The sequence below is a fragment of the Martes martes genome, assembly GCF_963455335.1.
Source record: "Martes martes genome assembly, chromosome: 5".
Classification (NCBI taxonomy): Eukaryota; Metazoa; Chordata; class Mammalia; order Carnivora; family Mustelidae; genus Martes; species Martes martes.
Genome location: NC_137892.1, coordinates 21,462,860 through 21,474,950, shown reverse-complemented (window position 1 = coordinate 21,474,950; position 12,091 = coordinate 21,462,860). Strand labels below are relative to the sequence as shown.

The 12,091-nt window shown below is 40.5% G+C and overlaps 1 protein-coding gene across 2 annotated transcripts in view; it reads right to left on the bottom strand.

Annotated features, from left to right (window-relative positions):
- The window catches only part of KCNN2 (potassium calcium-activated channel subfamily N member 2), a 150,339-nt gene that overhangs the window by 96,158 nt on the left and 42,090 nt on the right, over window positions 1–12,091 (bottom strand). The window lies entirely within an intron of this gene.

Here is a 12,091-nt window from a genome sequence, read left to right as displayed (position 1 = left end):
ATGGAGGTTTCCTAAGAGGTTCTAAAGCCCCGACACCAGATATCACAAAGGCTGCAAACATTTATTTTTTTTTAAGATTTTATTTATTTATTTGACAGACAGAGATCACAAGTAGGCAGAGAGGCAGGCAGAGAGAGAGGAGGAAGCAGGCTCCCTGCTGAGCAGAGAGCCCAATGTGGGGCTTGATCCCAGGACCCTGGGATCATGACCTGAGCTGAAGGCAGAGGCTTTAACCCACTGGGCCACCCAGGCGCCCCCAAACATTTAAGTTGCATCTTCCTTTGTTAGACTACTCAATACAATTCCGTAAACTAAAATGGTGCTCTTTATGTAATGCAGAAAGCTTCTAGAATATTAAGTCTATGACAAGGAATAGATATTAGGAGTGGCTACTAAAAAATCTCTTGGCCTCTGAGCCACTGGGGAAAACGAAACGTCAATTGCCACTTCCCTGTGAGTTCGACCATGATATGCTGTCACTGTGATACAAAGCGCACTATGAAGAATGATCAAGCAATGGTCATCTGGTGAGGCAGCCCATGGCTGGACCATCGATGTTCCAATGACATGGCACTGGACTGTCATAAAAACCAGTGAGGTCATACAGAGTTGGGGAGGGAGGCTTAGTTTTTAACAATCTACCTAATTCCCTAAAATGGGGTCATACCTGTTACAAACTTTTGCTCTTGGTCATGAAGATACCTGTAGACTGTTTAAAACAAATTACTGCCTGAACAGGGAGGGGAAAAAAAAGAAATTTAAATAATCCCCCCCTTTAGACCAGAGTCAGAATGCCTTCACTGTAAGTGCTAAAGTGACAGGTATTTCCTGGACTTCATTTTTCACAGTGACTACTGTCATCACAGTGATGCAAGACTTGGACAGATATTTTCTTAACTTGGGTGTAATCAACAACCTCTCTCACCCCTTCCTTGCTTTCCTGTGACTAGCAAATAGCGGATACTAGAAACATAAGACCTTGGGGGTAGCAAAAGGCAGCAAGGAGAAGCACAGGAAGCAGAAAAACTTAACAAGGGAGCCAAGTCTCTTCCAAGAGTTCATTACAGTCCCCTGGGTATGTGTTCCTAGCTTTTATCCCCTGGCTTTGGGAGGCAACACAAGACCGCTTTAGAGAAAGGCCAGTATTCACAGCTTCAGAAAACATGGTGCTCAAAAAATACACAAACAAAAATGCAAAGACAAGCCGCAGAAAATATCTGCAAATCACGCATCTGAAAAAGGCCTGGTAATCAGAACATAGAAAAAAACACTTACGATACAGTAAGACAAATGACCCAGTGTGAAAATGGGCAAGCACCTTAAATGGACTTTTTGCCGAAGAAGATACACAAATGGCTGATGATCACAGGACAGGTGTTCACCATCATTGGTCACTGGAGAACTGCAAGTTACAACCACAATGAGGTACCACTGTGCACTTACTAGAATGATAGTAAGATTATATCTATATCTATATATATACACACACACACACACACACACACGTGTATATACATGTGTATGTGTCTATGGGGGACAGTGTTGTCAGCACTATGTAATAAAAGAGGAACCCTCACAGAGGCTTGATTTCAGGCGGGAATGTAAGATGAGGCAGCCCCCCTCCTAGATGTCTACCCCAGAAAATTAAAACATGTTTCTACAGAGACTTCTGTGCAAAAGTTCACAGTGATTCTATTCATAACCGCTCCCAAACAGGAAACCTTCTAAATATGTTACCAACTGGTGAAATGAGCGAATGAACCACGGCATAGCCTTACGATGGAATACCATTTGTCAATAAAAAGGGGCAAACTAGATGGGACAATAGGAATGAACATCAAAATCTTTAAGCAAGATCAAAGAAAAAAGTATGTGTCATCCAACTCCATTTCTATAGAATGCTCAGAAGAGCAAATCTAGGGAGACAGACAGCATGTTGTGGTCGCCTGGGACTGGACAGAGCAGGGAGTTCATGCCACCAGCAACAAGGGATCTTTTGGGGGGTGATGAAGCTTTTAAAACTCAACAGAGGTTGGGTGCCTGGGTGGCTCAGTTGGTTAAGCATCTGCAATCTCCAGGTGCTGGGATGGAGCCCCAGGTCAGGTTCCCTGCTCAGTGGGGAGTCTGCTTCCCCCTCTCCCTCAGCCCCTCCCTGTGCTCATGCTCTCTCTCAAATAAATAAATAAAATTGTAAAAAAAAAAAAGAAAGAAAGAAAGAAAGAAAGAAAGAGAAAAAAAACTCAACAGAGGTGATGGTGGTATAGTTCTTGACATTTACTAGGTAACGATTGAGATACACACTTAAAATAGGTATAGAAGTTACACCTCAATCGTTTAATAAAATGGAAGAATGACAAAAATCTTCTTTTCTTCTTACACGTTAGCTAAAAATCATGTTGAAACTCTGCATGAGGTTTTTTTTCTTTAATTCCTTTATTTATTCACCAGCGTTTATTAACTAATGACCATGTTCTCAAAACGGCTTTGACCTCACCACCGTGCTGAGTGAAAGTCTCTGAAGGCTGGGGCCTTTTCCAATTGCCCTAGGAATTTGGCAGTGATCAGACTATTTACTAATCCATGGGCTTTTGAATCGGGGACAAAACAGGGCTGGACATGGCAGAGTGGGAGAGTTCAAGGATTGCCATTCCCCTCCGTGGGATGTCAGGAAGCACTGTTAAGATTAGGTATTACTCTAACCAGCTGGCAAGCACTGGAGAAAATAGTTCATCCAGTCCTTCCGGGAGAGTCCAGCCAAACACCCATCCTTAAAACCCCCAACTCCAGCTCCGGTATGCAATTCTAAAACCCACTTCATGCCCTAAATGAACAATTATAACATGAAGCAAGCCCATGAATAGGTACGAAGGTTATAAAATTTAATGTTAGGCTAGAAGGCAGATTTGTCCAAGCCCAAAATGTGTACATTCTGTTGCACAGAAGGGCACTTTTCTTGTCTCCAATTTCTTTTGTTACTTTAATGCTATTTTGCAATAAGAGCACATTAAAAATAAAGGAGCGAAATTTCAAAAAGAAAAAGGAACGTACAGAATTCCACAGGCATGTGGGGAAAAGTTGAATTTTTGCCAGTCGAGGCTCATGTGTGTCTAAGAGATGTGTTAATTTTCCTAAACACAAAATAGCGTGCATGTCAGGGCATCTACATTTAGACTTGGTGTTTTTTGTTTTTATCTGGCACAGTGATTCTGAAGCTCAAGTGCGTGAGGAAGCTACACAGAATCGCATACACATCACCCTAACGTCCTAGGTGGATTTTCCAGTTAGAAGGTAATCAGGACCCACAGTCCCTAAATTCTGCAGCTCAGTGTTGATGTCAGGATGGGGAGGACTATGATAAATTCACTATAAGATCCGTGAGATTGGATTTCTGAGCTGTTTTCAGCTTCACGTTTTTGGTTTTGTGTTTTGTTGTTGGGTTTTTGGGTTTTGTTAGCTTGAATATGGTCAGTGCTGGTATTTTCCAACTGCACTCCTCAATCCAGGATCTCAAAGCATCTTGCCAACAAATCATCATTCTCATTGTTCTCTTTGGAGGTAGACCCCCCAAAAACCCAAAAAACAAACACAGAACACCAAATCTATCTATGGAGGCATGAAGAGAAAACAGAACAGGACTAAATGTTGGCTTTTCTCCCATAAGACTTTAATGACCAATTTATTTCGCAAACTCTATGCCGAGCCTTGATGCTTTCCAAGTCCCAGGTGCGTGATGAATGCTTTCAAACCGCTGACTTTTATAACTTGAAAGGGCCCGTTTTAAAGTTGTGACTCATTTCTGAGTCTGAAAAGGCTATATCCGTATGTATGAATCAGACTCTGGAAGTCTAAGTTTACAAAGTATTACATTACCATCAACCACAAATTACAAATCCATTGATGAAATGCTTACAATTTACTTAGCAACAGCTGAAACTTTGAGCAGTAAGAAATAATCTAATTATCCAGTAAACCAAGCTCAACCAAGAGGCCAGGAGGATGCTTCCCACCACCACCCATGGATATTTTATGACTACTTTGACAACTGCTGAAGAAACTTGATCCCAAGTCACATGCTTCCGACTTGAGGAAATCAACAGGAAACAAGGCATCTCTGATGGTCAGGCCCCGAAAAAGCGCAGACCTCTCAGAGGGTTGCCTAAAAATATAACTAGAATCATGGACCGCAGGTCAAGAAAGCAAGTTAGCGTTCAAAAATGTAGCTCCTCATTTCACGCACTCCTGCATGCGATGCTATGTAAATAGTTTTTAGAAATCAATAGAACAAATGAGACTCTCAGATGCCATCTATCCCTTCCCTCCTTGAAAAACTGGCTTTGATCAGAGAAAAAAAAAAAAAAAAGCAAACTAAAACTCTTTTGAAATGAGATACTTGAAAACTAGAATCAGATCATTTAAGCATTCTAAATAGTTTATCCCCACTTGAAACCTGAAGTGGCTTTATTCAAAATCAGGCTCTATATAGAGGAAGTCAGAAATGTCTGAGCTCAGAATAGCAGATTCACATCTGGTTACAAAAAAGTAACCATTACAATGCTGACTTAATTTCCTAGATGTCACAACCACCATGCAGGAAGAAGGGTACATTCCCGTTACCTTGGTATGTAAAAAAATGACAATGGTATGCAGGGAAGCGGAGCCCTAAGTTATATACCTTCTACAAATGAGTGCTAAAAGTTTGGAAACACGTGTAGTTACAAAAGGGGCCAGTCTCACCCTGCAAGGGTTTTCCTCATCGACTCCTTGGTCAATATGGATGTCGGAAGACATCATCAATCCTTGGACTAAAAGCAGCTTTTTTATATAAAGTTTCATGTGGGATACAGTTTTTTTTTATGGAACGTGACCTGACTGTAATATTCCATGATATACTGTTATAATAAAGGAAGTTTCAGCTGCATTTCAGAAATCACTTTTTGGGCAATTAAAACAAACACAGTGTAAGAGACTATCAGGGACAGGCTTTTAAGTATCTTAAAAATGAATTAACTAAGAAAAAAACAGAGAAGTCTAACTAGATTAATGGAAGAAATAAAACCTACTTTTAAGACTGAATAATAGATTCTAAACACAACTGAAATTCCACTCCTTGATTGTCTTTGGGATAATTTGAAAAATAAATACTTATTTACCTATTTTTATGTTATTATTATATTATAACCTATATCACTACATCTCATATAATATATATCTTATATATATAATATATTATTATATAACATTGTTATATAGTATTATATATTACAATATATAATAAATATATATTATGTTGTATAATAAATACTTATTACCTTTCTTTTCTATTAGTTTTGAATGGTAAAAAGCATTAATCTTAATCCATCTAAAATGCCATTTGGCTTATGAGAATCTCTACAAAACAAATTCCATTGTTCACTTCTCCAGTTTTCCCACTTGGGAAAAGAGCAAACCATTCTAAAGCCCTTGTGAGAAACCTTTCCCTCTTAACTACTGCATACTAGTTAATGCATACTTCAACACTCCTGGAAATAAAGCAATGAAGTAAAGAAGAAGAGTAAATTTAGGAGTGCCTGGGTGGCTCAGGTAGTTAAGTGCCTGACTCTTGGCTTCAGCTCAGGTCACAAACTCAGGGTCATGAGATCGAGCCCCGTGCTGGGCTCTATGCTCAGCAAGGAGTCTGCGTGGGATTCTTTTCTTCTACCTCTGCTCCTCCCCCCACTCATGCAAGCACCCTCTCTCTCTTTCAAATAAGTAAATAAAATCTTTAAAGAAAAAAAAAAAAAAGAACGGTGAATTTATTTGGCCACAAATGTCTTAACTAATTGAATCTTTTCCAGTGACAAACAGCACAGATTGTTCCTGTCTGCTTCTCTCTGTGGTAATATGGCCACCAAAGTTCCCAGCTCCCCATTCCTGACCCCTTCTTTCTGTCCATTCCAAATTCAGCCCCCTCCCCCACATGATAAAACCTGTAGCAATCAGGAAAAGAATGTTGTGCAGAAAGTTAAAATGTCTTTCTGTTTCTGAAACTTCAGTTATTGACAAGGGCCAATGGTGGTTCCCAGAAGATGTGGTCAAGCCAAAGTTCCTTTTCTCCTTGGATATACCCAAAGTCCCTGCTCATATTAAATCTGGAAGCCCTTACAGGAAAAAAGAGAAAAACAAAATGGAGCAAAATGCTTTCCTCCGCATAACCCGCACTGGCCCCCCGTTTCCCGTTCTACCTCTGGCAAAACAGTTTCCTTGAAAAGTTTTTGGTGAAGCACACTTCAGAATCAACACTCACCTATACTCTTGACGAAAACAGTGATGTCTCAAAAAGTACAAGAGGGGATAATTCCCAGTTTTCAGGACCCCAAACTATGGGGTTCGGACTTCTTGTAAGCCATAAATGTTCCCGAAGGTTCTCCTGGTACCTCTGATTCAATGTCTGGACCTGAGTCTGCATGTACAAGGAATCACTTGAACAGCACTAGGGCACACTTTCCAGGTTATTTTAGAAGCAAGTGTTCTTTCCAGGCTTGATAGCCACCTCGACATGGAGCCAAAACAAAACCAGAGAGAGAAAGGACACTGGTCTGGGGCAGCCTCCTCCCAACAAGCACAGGCTACAGACATAATGCCAGCTATGGGCTGCTCAGCTTTCTCCTACCTTTTAAAAAAGGGGGGGATGGGGAGAAGGAGATAGAGAGGGAGGGAGGGAGAGAAAAAAAAGAAAGAGGGAGTTTTTATTCCTTATGGATAAATCAGAGATACACGATCTGTCAGGGAAAGTAATGCCACCAGGAAGAGATACCTCCTATAGGATGTCCCCCTCATTCGCCCAGAACATTTTCCAGAAGCTCTAGATGTGCTGTGCTCAGTGGAAGGAGATGGATAGGTTTGCAAGCAAACTTCTCCAGAGAGACATCTGCTTCCCCCTCTCTCTCTCAAAAGCTCTCTCCTTTCCAACATTTTCTTAAAGATTTATGTTATTTATCTGAGAGAGAGAAAGACAGACAGCAGAGGGAGAGAGAATATCCTCAAGCTGATACAGAGCCCAGTGTGGAGCCTGACATGGGGCTCAATCCCAGGACCCTAAGATCATGACCCGAATGGAAACCAAGAGTTGGCTGCTTAACCAAATGAGCCACCCAGGTGCCCCCAAAGTTTCTCCTTTTAAAAATATTCCTAGACATGTTCTAATTAACTAAGAAGAGAGTTTCTGTTAAGTGTGAATCCCCCTTTAATATGAAGAGAATACTTGGGGAGCTCAAAGATGAGCCTGGCAGGTGCATTTAAATTCAAATTCCAAACCAAAGAAATAGGAGAGCTGTGTGTTGTATGAAGTACTGCAAAGTCACATCAGGAAGAAGGAAGGGAGGGAGGGAGGAAGGAAGGAAGGGGAGGGGGAAAAGGAAGGAGGGAGAGGCAGAGAGGTAGGGTGGAAGAAGGGAAGGAAGGAAAACATAAGGAAATGTAAGATGTGAACCACATCATATCAATCTTTATTTAAAAAAAAGGCTAATTTATTTTTTTTTAATTTTTGCATCTTACAAGTCATAATCTGGAGATTTGGTGCAACAAAATGGGAGCTCAAATGAAAAACAAACTATTAAAACCTACTATCACAACACTGGTTAAAGATTTTCTTTTCTTTTTTTTTTTTTTTTTTTTTTTTTTTTTTTAGATTTTTTCCTCTTATTTATTTATTTGACAGACAGAGATCACAAGTAGGCAGAGAGGCAGAGAGAGAGAGAGAGGAGGAAACAGGCTCCCTGCAGAGCAGAGAGCCCGATGCGGGGCTCAATCCCAGGACCCTGAGATCATGACCTGAGCTGAAGGCAGAGGCTTTAACCCACTGAGCCACCCAGGCACCCCAAGATTTTATTTTCTTTTACTCATTTGTACAATTAGGAAATGTTACCTTTGAAGAAGAAAGTTTATCAATCCATTTAGTTTGCAATAAAGAAATTAAGATTTAAAAAAGTGAGCTGGTTGGCCTGAGGCCACTCAGCCCCTCTGTTGAACAAGTAGAATGAAATCCCAGTGTCCCAGTCCAGAGTCTGGTCTCCCTCCCTTCCCCACCAGGCCACAGTTTGTTCCTGTTATGTAACTGTGGGCTACATTCTTCATATGAAGAATTCTCAGTCTTCATATGAAATAGGCAAATTTCAGGCTCTAGTGTCTTTTTATGTGAACCCAGGACTGGTCTGTCACCTCACAATGTCAGCCTGTTAAAACACAGACACACAGACACACACACACACACACACACACACACACACTTTGGACTGCTAGGAAGATGTGGCATCATTTGCCTGAGGTCTTCTGAACTTAGTGAAGATGGGTTCAAACAGTTCGGATGGACCGCTTTTTTTTTTTTTTTTAAGATTTTATTTATTTATTTATTTATTTATCAGAGAGAGAGAGAGAGAGCACAAGCAGGCAGAGAGGCAGGCAGAGGAAGAGAGAGAAGCAGGCTCCCCACTGAGCAAGGAGCCCGATGCGGGACTTGACCCCAAGACCCTGGGATCATGACCTGAGCCGAAGATAGCGGCTTAACCAACTGAGCCACCCAGGCGCCCCTGGATGGACCGCTTTTGAAGAGAAAATGTATGGCATGTGCTCAGTTTTGAGGCCATTTGTCTCCTGGGTCCTTGGGTAACAGATACGTTGGGGACCACTCATACAGCTGTACGTACCCCCACTGGTACGCTGTTATACCTACCTTCCAACTAAGAGCAATTTTATTAAACTAAATGGGTTTATCAGCTGAGGTTTTCCATATTTATTCTTCAAATTTTATAGGTACATCTGCTCCAGAAAATATCATAAGCCTCTAAATACCATGACTGTTAGCAAACAAAGCCTTGCCATAAGGAGTCCATGTTCCATTAAGAAGAAAACTTTAATCCTTCAAACGCCATAGTTACAAAGAAAAGGTCGAGAAAAGATTCAGATACTTGATACTAAAAACTAATCACTCCAGAATTTCCTGTAAAATAGACTCGACAAACATGCTGACCTTGGCTCCCTCAACTCCATGAAAATGACTGTAAATAACTGTTCAGGAAACAAAGCCTACAAAGCAGAAGCCCATGAGCACAGGAAGAATGAGTGACAAGACAGTATGAAGGGAACTGACAAAGCCAATGGACAGGTGATCACAGGCTTACCTGACTCACAGAAGGAGAATTCTAGACCGGGAATGGTAAAGAATCACGAAGAAACCCTACTGGCATTGAGAACCAACCCGCGTCCCACCCAAAGACTCCGACAATCCTTGGCACCTGTACCTCTGCAAGTGGAGATCAGGACACAGCCTGAAAGGTGAGGACAGGTTCAGATATGTGTAAAAGCAATTAGGTATCTAGATTCCCTTCTCCACTCTCTGTCACTTGTAGGACCTTTTGCCAACTGGCAGAAACCTGGAAGTTTGTTGTCTCGAGAGATAAAACACAAGGTCAGCGGGCTGACGGCATCAAGCACCGTAGGGAGTAGGCTACCATGCTACAACTCGGAAAACAAATAAAGGTTCACAGATTCGCGGTTGAGACCTCTTCTCTGCCCTTTCAATTCCAGTACACTGTCCCCTAAGCTTGCGCCTTTGAGGTAGGACAGAAGAAACAACATCCCATGAGCCTGTCAGATCATTTGGAGATAACAGAAAATATGTAAAGATACTAAAATTGGTGTTCTGGCACTGTCCCACTCCAAACGACCCTGTAGTGAAGCTCACAGTTGACAACTTCTAGATATGCAAAGAAAATTCCATTCAGCCCTTGAAGGTTACACTGTCAAGTAGGAACAGACTGCTAGGGTTGCCTAACTCCTTAAGGAAAGCTAGAAGCCAAAACCAACAGAAAAATGAATCCTTGGGGAAAATAATACATATACAAAGAGACCACATTTTCAAAAATTATCATTAACATCCCTGAACAAATAAAACAAGGCATCCAAGAACAAAAGTATGATGTTATTTTTTTTCAAAGGGGCACTTGGGGTCAAACATGAGACCCTGGAAATTAATATAAATTAAAAAGAAAATAAAGTCCAACAGAAAGTACAGAAGATAAAAGGGAGGTTATCTTCCATAGAGCAAAAACAGAAATGGAAAAAAGTAAGAAAGAAAATGGGAAAATTAAAGAAGTAATAGAGGAGGACCAATATCCACACAACAAAACACAGGAACAAAAATCATTAAATAATTCAAGAAAATTTCCAAGAACTGAAGGACATTCATTCCAAGATCGAACAAGTCTATTGAATTCCTAGTACTCTAGATTAAAATAGATTCATACCAAGATGTATTCTGTTGCAACTGTAGAACACCAATCCTAAAAGCTTCCAGAAAAAAGAAAAAAAAGCATCAAAAATTGAGGATAGTATCAAACTGCTGGATCCTGGATGCCAGAGGAAAATAAAGGCTTTGATATTCTGAACAAAAGTGATTTCCAATCTAGAGTTTTATATCCAGCCCCGCTATCAAATAAGAAGGGAGAGAAGAATGACCATATCTACAAGCTCTCAAAAAATTCTCTCTCTCTCACCTATTACCTTTTCTTAAAAGCTAGGGAGATGAATTCTGCCAAAACGAAGGATAGGTGAAAAGCGAGGGAGAGACGGGGTTCAAGAAAAAGGGTAGCCAAAGTACAAAGAATCCAGAAGAAATTCCCAATGTGATGGGCAAATAGAAGTAAAAATTGTTTTTCAAGGTGAAATTGATAGATTGCTCAATATACATGAATCTAGCAAAAGAATATTTACACAATATGGGGGAAGTTAGGGAAAATAAAAAGATGTACAGGAAAAGCAAAATGCTAACAAAATACTACACATAGTTCAAGCACAAATGCAGTTTACATAGTCATAAGGATGTTAATGTAGAATGATCAGTGTTGACATAATTTATTGGGGAGATGGAAATTACTCTTCTGGGGGGTAGAGTCATGAAAGGGGTATATACGTGTGAAAGAAAACTAAAATCCCAACTTTCCTAAAAAGCTAATGAAAAACCTAGTGGTAGCAACATAAGCTATAGCATCCTGAAATACAAAAAGCAATTACTAAAAACATTGACTAAAAGATCTTTGAGTGACTGCTTGCGAAAAACCGAAATAGGGAAGGGATATTATAGGTTTGCTATTTTTGCAACAATTCTCATACAGATAGCCTTCCTCATTAAACTGTACACATAATACCTTCGATTTTCAAAATCTAAACTAAAAAACATCTGGTCATTACGGAGAACATCCTAAGATTTAACAGTTCTATCAATTACTAAATTGTTCCTATCTATTGCTAATTTCAACCTGGATTTTCTTAACCAAGGTCACATGAGTCTTCACCCCTCATTATCATAGAGTTCCTCCTATTTATGTAACAAATCTATTTTGGTTTGTTAAAATGGCAAGGTTAATATCACTGACGCTATTACTAATTAATTCAGACTCACTGGGCAGTTTCCAAATTCTAAGAATGTATGTCTATCTCTAAACCACCAGAGTACCTCAGACAATAAAACAAACCCCACATCCCCTTCTCACTAACTGTTGAGTTTGATAAAAACCAAGTAGTATACCCATAAGCTCCTTACGAGTCATCACATGAACACTGGGTTAAATGGGCAGTACAATCGACAGACCACACTGAGATATTCCCAAAGATTCAAACAGCCTGGATCATCATGTTTCCGCTGGATTTCTCTCTCAACAATAATCTATGCTATAACCAATGAGGCACCAAAATGATTCAGTGTTACCATGAAACAGACATTTCGAATAGAAATCTCCTATAAAATTTGTAGGTCTCCAAATTTTGACACAGAGTATAAAGACAGCCCTCTCTAGAAAACTGATCCAATCGGAAAGTAAAATGCATCATCAGGGCATCTGAGGTCGGGGGCTCAGTCGGTTCAGTGTCCGACTCCTGATTTCAGCTGAGAGCACAATCTCAGGGTTGGGGGATCAGCCCCCAGTAGGGCCACGTGCTGGGCATGCAGCCTGCTTACGATTCTCTCTCTCTCCCTCTACTCCTCCCCACCCCCTGTGGTGCTCTCCTCCCTCTCTCTCTTAAAAAAAAGGAAAAAAGTACATAATCATCAAGGCATCAC